Raw genomic sequence first — 14299 nt, forward strand, 5'->3', positions numbered from 1 at the left:
AATAAATGATGGTAATAGACAATAGTAAATTAATTAAAACAAAATAAAAAATATATGCATAAAATGAATGTTCCAAAGCCTTTTTTTGCATTTTCCACAAAAAAGGCAAAAAGGTAGCAAAAAGAAAACTTTATAAAATTACATACTTTCATTCTCTACAAGAAATTGTTTAATTTGTACTTGAAAATAATTTCCAAAAGTGCATCATCGTCTGTATGCCAAGTTACAGTAATATTTGTACTGCATTAAAGAACTTAGAGAAAGATCTTAAAATATCTTATTTTGCAGTACTTCTTGGCTATGACAGCTAGTAGAACTACTGCAAACTAAAATTCTAATATAAAAACATCTTTGTGGAGTCACTCGTATGTTTTCATCAACACATTTACAATATTTTGGATCACTTACCATGAACATAAAAACTGATTCTCAGTTTTAAAATTTACAGTACAATACTGGATATCAGTTTTTACACAGAATGTTTGACAACAATGACTGACGGTCATTTACCAAGAATACCTCAAACTGTGTTTTGCAGTGTATCCACTGCACAAACTAAAGTTGCGGAAGGACACTGATACATTTACTGAAAATGTACCTCTGATGCATTTTCAATCTCGACTTTTTAGTTTTCACTGTCAGAAAAAGACATACAGCCTTGTTCAAACTACATTCTTGATGGGGGAAAAAAAAATCATGTCATAATTTGTCTTCCTGTTCATATCCCTATCCAGGACACATTACCTCAGTCTATGCCTTGTGGGATAGATGGAAAATGTGGGACACACCAGGGAAGACAGAATGTCTACACCTGCAGAGACTTGCAGCCTCGACTGTAACCATCTCAGAATACTGAAAAATGAGCAGTTTGACAAGATGTGTCAAATGTGCCCTTACAGCTGCTGAGATATTCCAGTTTTAAGCACATTCAGTGAATTGTGCCGTACAACTGCTACCACCCGGATCTGATAAACGAGCAGAAGTGGCAAAGTGGATGTGTAATTTCCATAAAAGGTCAAAGTGAAAATGAGAAATTTATTACAAGAAATGCCTATGATTAAGTGACTTGATATTTAACTTGCTCTACAAACTAAATATAATCAGGTGCTTAAATTATTTTTTTTTTTTAATGTGCTTGTGCACACATGGAAATCTATTTCTGTGCACCATTTTTGACAAACACATCCAAACAGTAAAACCAATGTTGTCATAAAGTCATAGCAGGTAATAATAGCCAGTTATTTTAAATAATTGTCTGTAATTATGGAAAGCAGCCCACTGTGAGCTAGAAATGAAAGTGTTTACAATATTGATGGTTAACTAGTCAACTCATTGCATTAGAATAATTTATGCAGCATAATTATGCCCATTAATGTAAATTGAAATAAAAACATAGTTGCTTTTTTAAGGATTTTGTTTAGCTAAAACAAGTGTGCTCATTTAAAAGTATCATCTGCTTTGAAGGCCAAGCATTTTTTAATAACCTGTAAAAATAAAAAGCAAAAGAATGCAAAGAATATGAGATAAAGAATATGTTCCAGTATTACGACAGTAATTACAGTATTACAACATCACAATCGGCATTGAGTGCCAATTGTAATGTGACAAAATGTAAAAACGAGAGTATAGATACTTTTTAAACAGATTCTATCTGCCACCTGGAGCAGAGAAACTTTTGAAATCTAGATGAATAAACTCTACAACTGAAACATGAGAAATAAAAGAGAAACCTAAATTTGGAAAACATGTTTAAAATCAAACTCTTAAATCAAACTCTTTGCTCAAAACACATGCGTTAAACCTTTTCTGTTTTAACACTTTCTGTTTAACAGAGCTTAAACAGAGTTTTCTGTTTCAGCTCAAATTTCTTTTATCCTAAAGACATGTCTAAACTTTGAATAATACAAACTGTGGCACATTAGCAAAAAAAAAAAAAAGACGCAAAGAGGAATGGCAAAGATTAGTACAAAAAGTACCAAGAACCTATTCTATTTCCATTAATCTAAAAACCATGTAATGTTTTCAAGTAAGAAACTTACCTGAAATCAAAACTCTTAACTAAATTTACAAGCAAAACCTTCTTCACCCGAGTCAAACGTGAGAAGTAGACCACCAACTGAGAAATGGATAAACAGAGTTTACACTTGATTACATAACTTTTCACAGCTTATCCCTACTTATTGGTTACCTACTACTAAATGCTTCTCCTTTTACCTCCAGCTCCAAGCCTGTGGCATAAACACATCAGACAAGCTTTCAAGCCAAAAGTCATATAAAGCAGCGAGCAAGAGGATGCAAAATTGTTATTTAGCATTTCTCCACACTCTTCTCCCCTCTTCTGCCGTGCATTGGCTTTTCATGGAGTCACGGTCATTTTTAAGCTTGAAGTGAGATGGAGAAAACCCTTTTGAACACATGTGTGGTCCTGCATATTTGGTTTCAACATCTGCCTGGCGGACCCACAACAGTTCAGTCAAAGCTCAGCTGGAACAACTGCCATGACAATTGCAGAACGAAGGGACAAGAAGAGAAAATGGTTGAAGGGAGGAATAAAACCCTCAAGCAATTTTTACATCAGTTTGTAAATTCAGATGATATGATGAATTTCTGGTGAGCCGAAAGAGGATGTAGTTGGCATAGTTTTAATGCCCCTGCAGTAAGCAGGATTGCAAAATAGTATGAATCAGCAGGGTGAAACTCCCGTCTTCAAGGGCGAGGGCTCTGCAACTATTAGATGTGTCACTAGCCCACCAGATACCTGAATCAAATGGCTGAATTACCTCTTCAGCATACAATCAAGTTTTACAGAATTATGCTAATGAAATGAATATTTAACTCAGGTTTGTTGAGACCTCTAAAAGTTGTAAAAGTCAAACCGTTGAAATTTGGAGTTCAAGACCCATGGATAGATGTACTCAAATGTATTGCACAAAAACAGGTTTTTAGTCAAAACAACATATGCTTTCTTCTGTTTACTTTAAAATTTGCATTTAAGGCCAGACTTCTCCATCTTAAATTCCAAGATTACTCATTTCAATTTCCATAGGAAGTATCCAATTTTAAAATTCCCAGGCTTTTGGAACCCTAATAAAAAAAATCACAAACTATTATTTAACTGATTAATGACTAAATATGGAAAGACTTTAATTGGTATATAAGTCCAAAATTGTACATTCAAATCTTGCTCTTCATTCAAACTGCAATGACTAAACTGCTAAAAGTCCAAGACTTAGCTGAAAAGATAAATGCAAGGTTTTATGCCAAGTGAGCAAAAAAAAAAAAAAAAAAAAAGTCTCCAACTTTCTGGTGCGAGTTTGGCTGCGAGTCAATCAATGCCTTTGCACAGATATAAGCCACCCCAAATCCTATCAACAGAAAAAAAGATACTCAGGAAAGGCAAAGCGGAGTCTTGCACAGAAAGAATAAAAACGCAAAACCCTGTGTAAGTCTCGCTAATTCTTTCTGTAACATTCCTCAAGTTATGCCGCGAGACAGCAACATGCCTTAGGGCAGGGAGAACACAGGAAGAGGTGGAGTTATCATAAAGAAGGAATAACACTGAGTTGATTCTCACTCAATCTCACTACCTTCTGGCTAAAAAAGCAGCAGGGGTTCCCCTTAAACCTGCTGTTCTACAATTACTGTGCTAGCACTGAATATTGATGTTCACCGACACTGAGGGGGGACTGAAAGTGTCAAGGTAAAAGAACGAGTGTAACAGCATGGGGATGAGACAAAAATAGAAGGGTATATTATCATTAAATTCTCAAAGGAAACCTGCAGGATCCCTCCTACTAGCACAGTGAATTGTCTCTGTAAATAAAATATAGTAATAATCTTGGTATACTTGATTATAGAAGTCTGCAAACAGTCACTGAGAGCAATACCACATTTCAATAAGTAAATTATAACTGCAGACCTATTCTCAGCTATGTTGTTATTGGCTGCATTCTGGGTTTTTTTTTTAAAATGAAAGCTCTCGTGTGTGTATGTGGGGGTTTTTTGGGTCTTTTTTTAACATTCCCACTTTGAAACGATGCTTTGAGAGCTCACAACTAAAAAGGAAGTCACTGACCTCTTTCAACACCAAACATCGAGCATCGATTCTCTTTTCAAGCTGAAACAAGTTCAATTTTTCTAAAGAGCACCACTTATTAAGGTCAATCCACAGCTTCAGCAAAGTAATAAAGTTCAAGAAGAGTTGAGGCCTATGATGAGGGTAACTTTTAGGAGCAAACGCACCACAAACAACCTTTGAAAGAATGTTGAAGAGGCTTCATGCACTGTTGCTCGAAAAGGTTAAGCTCTAGATTCTCAAACTAACAAGAAAAGGCTGACCTACAAGCAATTTTTCCAAGAATATGGTGAATTGAAAATGATTTATACCTCTGTCACAAAGGCAAACATTTTAATATGTATCCTATTGTTTTTATTCTTCTGTGCATAAAAGCATAAACCCAGATTGGATAGAAAGTGTAAACAGCAATTTTTAAGTCTACCCACAATCAGATTTATGCCTGGGCTTTCTCTGAACTGTGCTAAACCATGAATTTAGTAAGCCCAACCTTTTTAGCTCTGACTGTATATTCAGAGTTGGTCTCTGCTTTTATTGTCTCAAGTATTTTGCACCCCGTTACAGATTTTATATTGCTTCCAATTGTGCGATCAAGTCTGACCGGTCTCCCTGTCCCAACCAAATCGAACCATTTCCATAATGTGATCCTGCTACCACCATGTTTTACTGTGTGCGGTCTGTTCAACGTGATGTGCAGGGTTATTTTTTTAGACTGTTGCATTTAAGTCTCGGTGTTTGTAAACCACCTTAAAACCATGATAAAATAAATTTGTGTTAATAATTATAGAATGACAAACTTTTAAAAAGTTTTAAAAAGTACAAAAACTTCTCAGAGTTAACAGATTTTAAAATTAGGTTTAGTGGATGAACAATAAAATAGTCAATGCAGCATGTTGGGCAAATCGGAGGAAAAATCAGTTCAGATGAGAAGCAAGAGAATATTTAGTAGAGTGGGTTTCTTTCTGATCTGGACTAATGGAGCATGCAAGTACGTGTGCGTGTGCTACAGCATGAATTTCTACATTTCTTTGCAAGGGCCAGGATGAAAACAGAATTAGGAACTTAATCCTTGCGTGGACTTAGGGCACCAGTGAAGGAGCAAATGAGAGTGAATGTAAGTGCGAAAAAAGCCCTAAGACAGTCTGCAATTTTCTCATCATTTCATGCATCTGAAACAAAACTAATTTACTGCTCGTCATGCTTGGCTTGACATACACAAGCATAGAACCAATATGCCACAGCACATCAACTGCCGCTGCATCAGAGAGAACTGTTTATACATCAGAGTCACAGCTCCATATGAATCATAGGGAGAAACGCCTAATATGGTCCTATCAAAACGAGCAGTCTGGCAAACCCACTGATACGCTGGTGCCTTTCCACATCACTCTGCCTCCCGTCTACAACAACATCCTTTTCTCTGTTTATACCCTTCCTCATAGGTCATTCCAATGTCACAGCAATCTGTTTTTTTTTTTTTTTGCTCTTTTTGCCTGGCACCATACACAAACACACACACAGATAAAGTTATGCGCTTTGAGTAAGGAAGAAAGATATAGAAGGGGAAAGCTAGAGGCAGAAACTGTGAGAGAGAAGGACTGAGTAATAAGATGAAATAATAGCGCCAGGGAATACTAGAGGGAGGAAAGAAAAGCAGTGCAGCTGTGATAGAGCATGTGCATGTGTTAAACCACTTAAAAAAGCCAAGTGACATCTTAATAGGACTCTGCAGTCAAGAGATGTTCTTAACAATAAAAACATATACACAGACAAATCTTTCTAGTTTTGAAGCATATGCTGACTTTACTGTTCAGATGAGAGCAACGGTTCTCATTAAAATGGATGCTATCTCATGTATTAATTTATTCTCACAGCATTCACAAATCTTTTTGTTTGAAGATCCTCAGTTTGGATTTTGCTGTCATGGCTGGGGCAGACATCAATATGTAGTGCAGTGGTGAATAATAAAAGGCTTAATTACATACTTGTAAACTGTTATTCCTTTAATGCAGCATACATTTTTCTACATGAAATCAATTATCTGAGCGGTGCAATCCATAGGTTTGACCTTAATGGAAGCATGGCATGAAGCAAGACCACTGCTGAATAACGCCAGAAGAAATGCAGTTCACTATTCATATAGGAAACATATTGAAGAAGGGGCAAATCTCACTGAACAAAACATCCCCACTGTGATACATGGTGATGGCAGCATATCAGATTTATGGGGAAGCTGTTCTTTAGCAGAAAGAGGGAGGTTTGTCTAAGCTGAAAAGAAGGTGGATGGAGCTAAAAATACAGCAATCTGTTAGACAGTTAGGGGCTATCAAATACTTGACACAGAGTCAGAGTTTAACATTACAACAAAACAAGTATTGCCAGTTTTACAACACAACTGTTCAGATCACAGCACACTTGTGTTAAAATGTCCTAGTCAAAGGCTGAGACCTAAAAATCTAATTGCAACCTCATTGATGTTTAGATGTCCAAAAGTGAAAGAGACGTATCACACCTCCAAAAGCTGGAACTGCAGCATAAAGTGGTTCTAAAAAGTGTTGACTCGAATGCAAATGCAGGCAGCACTTTTATGTACAATTTGTCTTCCACTTTAGCAATGCACAATTTTGTGATTTTCTCTCTCATTCATTTTTTAATAAAAGTTTGATAGTAGTATCACTATAGGTGAAAAGGTATAAGAGAGATGAAAAGGTTAAGGCATTGAAACAAACTATTATCAAAGCTAAAAAAAAAAAAAAAAAAGGGGAAGAATCACACCACCTAAAACCTGCTTTCAGGTTAACATCCCTGTCATTGTCTCTTACTGCTTTGAAATATGCTAGACACATGACGGCAGGAAGAACAGTTGGGGACACAGAAATACAATTTGCAATCTCCTCTGTGGTGTTGGGTGGCGTGAGAGAGGAGCGAGCCTAATTGGACACTGGCCTGTGTCTGGTAGTCCTGTCACAGCCCACAGGGGTGTAAGTGTGTACAAGGGAGGGAGGGAAGGAGGAAGGGAGGGAAACAGAGGGAGAGAGAATGAGAACAAACAGAGAACTCCATTCAGGTCTAATTCACAGACGCATCATTCAGTCTGACATGACGATACGTCTCTGTGACCGAAGTATTCATATGGGGCCTCGCCAGCCATTCACAGATGCATCATTCACACCCACACTCAGCCACACAAACACACTTCCGCTGGATCTTGCCTACATGGCCACTAGGCATTTATATCACTATGGAGAATCTGTCAGTGATTTTCCCCATTCATATTCAGTTAGTTTTCCCTTGACATGAATACGCTGCAAAGATTTTATGTGGCGCTTATTCTTGCAAGGGTACTGCCCCCAAAACGCAGTTAATGTCTTCACTACCAAGGCTGGAGTGAGAGTTTATCCATTAGCAAGTCATAATATTGACAAGGCCTGCTCTTGTCAAACTGCAGCGCTATAGCCGTAACATTGGCCGACACACCGGGGCTGGTATGTCAATGTGAGGTGCTTATGTGCCAATAAAAGCTGCCGTTCCGAGTCCTATGGCAGCCTTTGATTGACAGCATGCAGGAAGAGGAAGGGAAAATTAGCACAGCTGAGGGTGTTACTATGTTCACAGAGGTCAACACGGAGTTGGAATTTGATGAAAAGACAAGGATGCAAAATGATGACAAAATGGGATTATCGGACTGCTTTGGAACTAAATATTTTTGCTCCAGGACAGCTGCAACAGCAGAATATACACAGCTAATGAGTAAACACATGCAGAGATGTGTTAAAATAAGATATCAATTAAAAAAAAAAAACTTGTCACAATAAGAGATAAAAAGTAAAGTCAACATGCAATTTGAATACATGCACATGAATCTCAAAAGCCAAGTAGTTTTCAGCAAGTTATTCCCTATAAGTTTAAGACAGTTATGACTGTGGTATCCAACCAGGTTCTTCAAGAACAAAAATCCAAAACTTCAGCAAGAAATACACAATTTCTCATGGCAATAGAAGCATATAGGAATCAAACTATCTGATATTTGACAATAGTGATCTTTACAAAAATTATAAGATGATCGAAATTGGATTTGCAAGAGTAAGAGCGAAATCATACACTCAGTCCGAGTGTATAAAAAAGTGGACGTAAGGAGAGAGAAACCAGTAGAGGGGCTCAGAGCCACTGCTGTAACAGGGTTCTGCATTATCTACAGGCAGGAGATACAGCTTTCTGGGCATGAGGTGAAAATAATAGTGGGAGCAACGGAGGAGAGAATGCAGGATAGATATAATGATAAAGAGAGCTAAGGAATAATGTACAAGACAGACTTTACCATAAAACATAATTCATACTGCAAGGCTGAATATGTAGCATGTCAAAACAGTCTGCAATGTCATGCGTCTTTCACTTTTATCTCAAATACAGTTTTAGCACCAACAAATCTTCAAACTCAAATGCAGACAGTCTGTAGAAAAGTGACCCTGAGTTAGGGAGAATAAGGTGATGGTTGACCTTCCAATAAAACAAAAGAAAATTCTTAGTTTTTAACTTTGAGTACTGAGTCAAAGATCCCTACATCATTTGCTGTGAAAAAAAAATGTATGCTAAATAAATCTGTTTCAATTTCCCCTTTATATTAAGCCACATTACAGTTATTTTGACAGAGTAAAAAAGTCTAACCATTTGAGCATGCAAAGGGTTAAAATCTGCACAAACATTTGAATTCCTAAAACAAGTTTATGTCTAATCTTCCAAGTACCGTAAAATTAAAACAGTTCGGCCACAACAATAAAATTAACTGACATTAAACTTAGACAAAGTCTAGTCTGATAACATAGGATGGCCTCTGATGTTAAATTCAGCCTTAAAGAAGGTGGTATATCCCAGTGACCTGAACTGCTCTGAGAGAAGGAAGCTTTAAAAAAGTTTTTCAGAATGTATACAAAGTTGCTCCATAATTGATATTTATTGTGAAAACAAAGAGCACGCAGAAAAGTTATCCTTAGCATGTCGACTTAGTCTGCATAAAATCCACCCAACGTAAATCATAATACCTTACTGAAATGAAACTGCAGCTTTTCAGAAAGCCATATCCTCTAAATATGTCAGATAAGACCGTGGGAAATGGAGCGTTACTTAGTTTGACCATTTCAATAATTTAAAGCAAAGTCTAGACTGATTCCTTTTGAAGTCAAGCAGTCTGAACGCCCCTATATTTAAAGCAAGGCATGTACATTACTTCAATCCCTTTAGGCACTATGTGTGACCGAATATTTAATCATTTTAAAGAGAGGACGACTAACAGTTTGGGATGCTGTTCTCGTCGGCTCACATGAAGGGCACTGGCAGCGCAAAAATTAGGTGACTCGGGCAATATAAGGTCCCGAATCAAGCGGAGTAGCAGGTAATTTAGTTTTCTGCGGTACTAAATATCAAAAGTCATACTGTTGTGAGGGACAGGTGACTGATCCTGCAGCGGGATAAAGTCTGTCCGATCGCTTGAGCTGAGCGGGCATGGCGCAGCTAGAACAGGTGCAACACGCCTCCTGTCACCTGGCTGGTGCAGTAGGAAGCCCACCCTGATCTACGGCTATTATCGCATCAAAAGCGCTATAAAACAGTCCTGGTGGATGGAACTAACCTCTTAAAAAGACTATTTCCTTACCTGTAATCTATGCAGATATCAGTCACAACCGCATCGACACTGCGGAGAAAGGGGCACCTCCACAGCAAATCCCAACTCTGCTCACTCCCTCCCCAAAAATGAGAAAGGTTCAGAATAACGATATATCCTGATCAAGCGACTTGTTCACTTTAAATCCCGGACAGCGGCACAGTTAAAATGCGATTCCTGCACTGGGAAAAGAAATAGCAGCAGACTTCCAGCGGCATTCCCCGATCAGCAGGGCTCTACACCAAGCCGCTTTGAGCGCTCTGAGACCCGGCAGCCGCACCTCCCATCTCCCGGCGAGGACGCACTTGGTATGCCGTGGGAAAAGCCGCTGCGCCGTACACGGGATATACCGCAGGAGGCTGCGTCTGTGTGCGTGAATGTGCGTGCGTGTAGTGTAGATGTGACTCAGTGCGGTGCTCCTGCCCTACTGAGGTGCTGAGGCTGCTGCAGCGGAGTGCGAAAGAGAGAGGGAAGGGAGGACGGAGGGAGGGACGGACAGAGGTGGAGAGGAAGGCAAGCAGAGTTGTTTCAGCTTCGGGTCGAGAGGATGGAGCTTCGACGAATGTTTTCACCTGCGTCCCTGCCTCGTCCGCAGTGACATCCCAAATCGAAGGGCGGGAGGGATTTGGTTTATCTTAAATTCTTGGAGCCTGGCTGGAGGCTCAATGCGCATTTAGACCATAACAATACAGCCCGCGTCAAAGAGGAGTATTTGTAAGGCAGGAGTAGCCCTCACAAGATCTAAAGCACGCCACTAGTGCCATTTTAATGACCGCATGTTTATGAAATCGACCAAATTATGCAATTAATAGCTGCGTTTTTAACTATTCAAATCACAGAGGGACAACATGCAGTATTACGCTTTGTAAAATGTACAGTGATGCCAGGAGAGTGTTTCTGTAATGCGTTCATCTCGCTAAGAATGGGATTTGGCAATGCCAAAAATGGAATTTTTACAATACAGGGGTGAAATGATCAGATCATCGGATTTGTGCATCTAATCTCAGGATCATTTAAAGGCAGAGATTAGGCACACACAGCAACATAATTACGACCTCTGCATAGTTGTGAGGGATTTAAATCTGCTCCCCCCTTAATGATGATATTTAACATGCCTCGGGAATGCACCCCCACCACCCTTTTGCATTTTAAGCAATTAATATTCCAAAAGCCTAATTATGTAATCATGTATTCAGCGAAATAAGCTGCATGCTGGTACAGGAATAAAGCATTCTCCATAAAATATCCTTATGTGCACATTAAAGCAATTTAAAACTAATCCATCAACACAGACTACACATTATACAAGCAACACTTTTTATGGGCTGTATTGGTTTCAAAGAAGCACATTCTGCAAATAAAATGACCATATGAGTTTATAAAGTGTCCAAATAAACCCTTTGTAGTAATGGGGAATTCAGTTACCACCCCTAAACCAGCTACATTTTTTTGAATCTAGAGTTTTAAGGTCTTTTAAAGAGTCTGCAGCAGCATCCTCTCCCTCTGTCCTGCCTCCTGTCCCCCTGCTCTCACTTCCAGAGCGGGGACTTTCGCTTTGAAACACTGCATCAGAGCCCCACCTACAGGCCAACTAGTCTTTACAACCAATGCAAACAGCCGAATGCAAACCACATAAATACACCTGCACACTCCTCTGTCAACAAGTTTAACCGTATTTCACTGACATTTTGTCATTTTGAGACCAATTTCACCACAAAGACGTGTTTCCACACTAGTGCTGCTGTATTGTTTAGTCACACCACATCTACACAGATTTTTATGCAAATGGATAATAATCTTATGGTGCATTCAAGTACACCTCGTAGACTTAATTATCTCGTTTGAAAACGAATGCATTCAAATGAGTAATTGTTAAAAGTACATTCTTCTTCAAAGACATAGCATATTTGACAATTCTCAAGTTTTTTTGTTTGTTTTGTTTTTAATATTAACATGCAAACCAAACATCTAATCAGAGCAATATTGTAAAATTAATAAGACATTGCAATCAGAAAAACTTCAAAACACTTGACTGGTTGCTGATAAAAGTCTGATGGCTACTTTAACATCACGTTGCACACAATTGTATTCCACTTATTGACATTCTTCTGTGAATATTTAAAAGGCAACACATTCTAAGAAAAAACATTAAACAATATTATAGGGTAAAATTTCCTTTACTGTACTGACTGGGTTTTACATATTGCTTACAATGAAAAGAAGAGGGTAATAATGTCTTAACTTCATTTTTTAAGGTTATAGCATATTTAAAGCAGTCGTGACAGAACAATACAATAAGATTTAAAACCAACATACGGCATTAAAATCACTTTATAATGATCAAGAAGGAACAAGAATGTTGTGCTAATTTCCCAAATTTCAAAAATTATAAAACCATTTTATGCATATTGTACGACTTGACCCCACCGTCTGAAACAGCTGTTTGTTGTTGTTGTGTTTTTTACCTGGCCAATTTTAATAACATTTCACAAACAACAACACAAACAAAGGCCGCCATACTGACTTGTGTCCGTTTAAATGACGTGTCTGACGTCATTTAAAGGAAGGAAGTGCTAGCCAAACATTTGAAAAACAATACGCTACTTAAATGCAGCTTTTGATTTTGCCCAGTAAGTATCGAAAACAAGTTTCAACGAAAAAAAGTTTTAAGTTATATTACACGGACCTTAAAACGACGAGCTTACCTATGATTAGGTTAGCCGTGTTACAAGCTAATAGCTTCGGGGAATAATATGCAAGCGAACAGAGAAAGAACCATAAAACAACACTCTTACCTCTCACGTTTTCCACATCCAACTTTCATATAAATTAGCCCAGTTGTTCCAAAACATTTTACAATTTTATAAAACTCAAATGTTTATTAAAACGTCAGAAAGCCTGCCCTTCGTACAGTGTAAACACTCGGAGCTCTAATTAATAATCAAATCCACCTGCGTATTTCCTGACCCTCCTAGCGCCGGGCTTTCTGTTGACCTGAAAGCAGAACATTTTTCGATTATATTAAACCCGTTAAAAACTAGCCCTCACATGTACTGAAAGGAAACTTTACTAAACAGTCTTCAATAGGAAAAAAATAATAGAAAATAAATCTCAATATTTTGCAGCAATTGGTTTTGCATTGCTACTGTATTAAATAATGAAAGAAAGATTGTTTTATTTTATTTCAAAATGAAATGTGCACAATGTAATTAAAATGAGATCTGGAGGATAGACTATCGGACCTATAATATCCTAATAATAATCCTAATATCCTATAAACGCAATAGATACTTTATATATATATATATATATCCATATTTCAGTCACTAAAGAGCCAGGTTCCAGATTCCTAATAGGCTTTAAATACTAAAACTGATATTTGTCAGGCCTATACCAGACAACAAACATGTATTATCATGCTGTGTGTGGTACTGAATAAGTGACTATATACATTTGACCAAAAAAGTTATTTGGGGATCTTGGACCAAGTACATGAGTTTAATTTCAAAGTCTATAATACTTAGACATGTAAAATCTGCATTTGGTAATCCAGTGAAAATTCAAAACCTTTCCACATTTTCCAGATTGCATTGGAATTGTGTTTATTGCTATATTTTACCGAACCTGTGATAACTCTTCATTTATTGTATGCTTTAATTAAATCTTTGTACAGTGTCTTAATATTGGGATCTAGCCTACTTAAAGGAAGTTGAATACGTCTAAGTTCTCTGGTTCGAAGAAAAATGTGTTAGTGGCAGATTTTGGGGCAAAAAAAACCCCTAAATTCAAGCAATTTACCTACCATTACTTTTGTGTATTTATTTGCTTACAAAAAGTAAACAAATACATGAAAATATGTACAAAATATACTTTTATACACCTATTGTCACCACCACAGAACTGACCTCTTCTCAGCTGATTAATCTGCAGAAGTTGCTTTGGTCTTTAACCAACCATTGATTTAAACGTAGGTCAGGTCTATGTTTATTTATTACTGTCTGGTCTCTGTGTCCAATTCTGAGGGCATCTACTGGTGTCATCTGAAGGACAAAACGTGTAGATAAACTAGCAAGCCTATTGGGTTCATTAACTTACTCAATAAATGGAACAGAGCTAAGTCAACAGACTGTGGTTGTCAATTATCAGATAAGTTTCAAAGCAAAGCAAATCAATGGCTCTGCAATCTACAGCAACAATAGTCATTTCATAAAAGGTCAGAAATGCGGGACCTAAATCGTCTTGTTCATGTTTAGATCAAACATCCTTGGATTAAATTAAAATAGGAATTAGTTTTCATTATAAGAACAGGATCATATCTGTGCTCTGCATGATCATAAATTAATCATATGGAAAAACACAGGAGCCTTTAAAAAACCTAAACACAAGATTTTTTGAACCTAATTAATTTACTTATTCATTGACCATTAAACCCAATTTATATATATATATATATATATATATATATATATATATATATATATATATATATATATATATACATAAACTTTGTTATTGTTATACATTTAAACTTTTAGTTTTGCTTAGAGATGACCAATATTGATATA

General features: G+C 37.4%; 1 protein-coding gene across 1 annotated transcript in view; it reads right to left on the reverse strand.

The window, feature by feature from the left end:
- plxna4 (plexin A4) overlaps positions 1-10296 on the reverse strand; it is a 222602-nt gene extending 212306 nt beyond the window's left edge. Inside the window, exon 1 of the mRNA XM_032590154.1 lies at positions 9726-10296. The gene's annotated coding sequence lies outside the window, so the exon portion shown is untranslated. The remainder of the gene's footprint in view (positions 1-9725) is intronic.
- Between the last annotated feature and the right edge of the window lie 4003 nt (positions 10297-14299).

This window comes from Xiphophorus hellerii, chromosome 17 (genome assembly GCF_003331165.1).
Source record: "Xiphophorus hellerii strain 12219 chromosome 17, Xiphophorus_hellerii-4.1, whole genome shotgun sequence".
NCBI classification, from domain to species: domain Eukaryota; kingdom Metazoa; phylum Chordata; class Actinopteri; order Cyprinodontiformes; family Poeciliidae; genus Xiphophorus; species Xiphophorus hellerii.